The sequence below is a fragment of the Octodon degus genome, unplaced genomic scaffold, assembly GCF_000260255.1.
Source record: "Octodon degus isolate 3935 unplaced genomic scaffold, OctDeg1.0 scaffold00128, whole genome shotgun sequence".
Lineage (NCBI taxonomy): Eukaryota > Metazoa > Chordata > Mammalia > Rodentia > Octodontidae > Octodon > Octodon degus.
The window spans coordinates 8099558-8102275 of record NW_004524704.1 but is presented as its reverse complement, the minus strand read 5'-3'; the positions used below and the strand labels follow the sequence as shown (position 1 = coordinate 8102275).

The 2718-nt window shown below is 44.5% G+C and overlaps 1 protein-coding gene across 1 annotated transcript in view; it reads right to left on the bottom strand.

The window, feature by feature from the left end:
- Hrasls (HRAS like suppressor) overlaps positions 1 to 104 on the bottom strand; it is a 25973-nt gene extending 25869 nt beyond the window's left edge. The window contains exon 1 of the mRNA XM_023700921.1: positions 18 to 104. The gene's annotated coding sequence lies outside the window, so the exon portion shown is untranslated. The remainder of the gene's footprint in view (positions 1 to 17) is intronic.
- Positions 105 to 2718: the final 2614 nt, after the last annotated feature.

Sequence of the window (2718 nt, the reverse complement as noted above, 5' to 3'; positions counted from 1 at the left end):
CCCTCCCCCCCCCATACCCTGCTGGAGCTCCAGTGACAGGCTGTGGAACAGGTCTCTTATTCAAGCATTCGGGTGCACGTGACAAACTTGGGCTCAACTGACTCTCTTTCAGGCCAGTTAGGCCAGCAGAAGTGTCCTGAACACAGCCATGGAGTTTAAAAATAAAACTGGGCAGGGAGATTTTCTTTTTTCTGAGGAAAAAGGAAAGTGCGAGGAAGGAAGGGACTGGGAGAGGCAGGGAAAGAGAGAGAAAGAGACAGACAGACACAGAGACAGAAACACACACACACACACACACACACACACACACACACACACACAGAGACGAGAGACAGAATCAGAAATAATCTAGAAATTTGGAATCTAGAAATAGTTATTAGCTAAGTGGAAACCAGAACATTTGAGAGTTTGGGCTTTACTTTTTTATGATTTTTCTTACAGGTTCTCTATTTAGTGTGTATTTAGTTATGAACTGAATCACTTATGCCTTTAAATACCTCCCTGAGGTACCAGAGAGAAAGCTATAAACATGCATTTGCTTTCTGTGCCTCAACTACCTCAATTGAGTCATCGCTGGAGGAAGTGGTTCATGAGTCTACACGGGAGAGCTATCGTGAGCCTTATAAAGCCATCCTGCTTACGAGCCAAATTTATTATGTTTGCCAGGTTAATCTATTTTCTCTAATCGGACACTTAATCACCCAGCCTCCTCCCAGCGTTACAGATTCATGAATTTGAATTGAAGAGAGTTACTCAGTCAAGCAAAATGATAAATTATCTTTTCATTTTGGGCGTATTTGTGGTTAAATGCCTCATAATAGAATTAAAATGGAATAAATCTTGTAATTTTAGTGCTAGATTCTTGCCAGGTATAGATAAAAATACATTCGTTGAAGAGCAAATCCAATTCTGTGCCTAGATGGAATTTAAAGGAAAATTCAAAAGCCTTGTAATGCAGGAGAGTGGAAATTTTCCTTTTTTTTTTTTTTTTTTTCTGGAACTGGGGATTGAACTCAGGCCCTTGCGCTTGCCAGGGAAGCGCTTATTCCACTGAGCCATCTCCCCGGCAACCCCCTCTTTTGGCGTTCCTTCCTGTTTGTATGAGGGAGGTAGTTGATCACGCATGGTACTCCATGGACGAATAGCACAAAATCAGCATTTACATTCAGAAAGAATGGACTTGGCTAAGGGCAGTGATAGACCAATTTTATCTGAACCTGGAGCTGTACTGTCCAGGGCTGCACAGGGTCTGTAGTTGGAGCAGCTGCTAGATCACAACCCAACAACCAGCCCCCATTCTTCTGGCTATTGCAGTAAGTGGAGCAGTGTGTAGACAGTTCACTTGATTGCTGCCTGGTTGAGCTGTTAGGGTGGAAACATATGGAAATAACTGTAATAGAGATTATTTATTGAGTCATGTTCGTTGCTAAAGAAAGTCTACCTTCTCTCAGAAGCATTAGAGGGACTGCAAGGCACCACGTGCCTCTTTAACACAGGGACGTGGAAAACCATTGGCACCTTGTGATGCTGCGCCAAGCCCCGCAGCGCCCGGTACAGAGCACCCGCGTGTGTGGCTGTCTCATAACTGGCAAAGTGCGTTTATGTCCTCTGGGTCATTTGATTCTCATAGCAAACCTGTGTGGACTCGGCCCTGGCAGCTGCTGGGCAGTCTGAGGTCTGAGGCTGTGTTCTGGGGTAGAGCTGAGGTTAGACCTCCGAAAGTCTTATGTTCATTTGTTTGTTTGTTTGTTTTGTGGCCCTGAGACTTGAACCAAGGGCCTTCTGCATGCTAAGTGTACGTTCTTCCAGGGTGCTGCACCCCCAACCCAAATCCCTTTTAGACTAAAACACACACACACACACACACACACACACACACACACACACACACGTTAACAGTACTTTATTGAATATTTTTAGAATGCTTTTACCACAGAGAAATAATCAACGCATGAGAGGATGATTATACTAAATACACTGTTTATCATGTGTTGTGCATTATCATAGGTATTCTAAAACCTCACACCATACTGCACAACTACAAACAACTGTTCTCTGTTTCTTTTATTTTTTTCTGCATTTAGGACAGGGTCTATCGGATCTACAGGGTCTCACTAAATAGATTAGACTTGTAGTGATCCTCCTGTTTTCAGCCTCCCAAGTGCTGGGATTACAGGGGCGCAGCACTATGCCTAGTCTCAATCACCACCTCAGCATGCCCCTGAGATGGGGGTGGGGCTGGCACAGTACATCGGGGATCAAACCCTGGCCACTGTACTCTGCCTAAGCAGGTGCTTTAGTCCACTGAGCTACCAGGCCTGCCCTCTGTTGCTCTCTGTTTATTAAAAGCAGTACTAAAAAATGAAAACAGGCTGGGGAGATAGCTTGGTGAACTGAGCATCTGTCTGGCAAGTGCAAGGTCCTGGGTTCAGTCCCCAGTACTGCATGCTGTTCTGGCACTGGAACCTGGGCACACTGTGCCAGCCCCCAACACCAGGCATGGTGGTGCATACCTGTAATCCCAGCACTGGGGAGGCTGAGACAGGAGGATCACTACTATGAGTCTGAACTATGTAGTGAGACCCTGTACTAAATAAATAATTTTTAAAAATGAAAACAGAGAAGTAGATATAAGCTCAAAAACCGTTCAATAATTACTTTAAAGTTAAAATGGATAAAGATGTGAAACCCATCCCCCAAAATAAAAGCCCTCCCCTG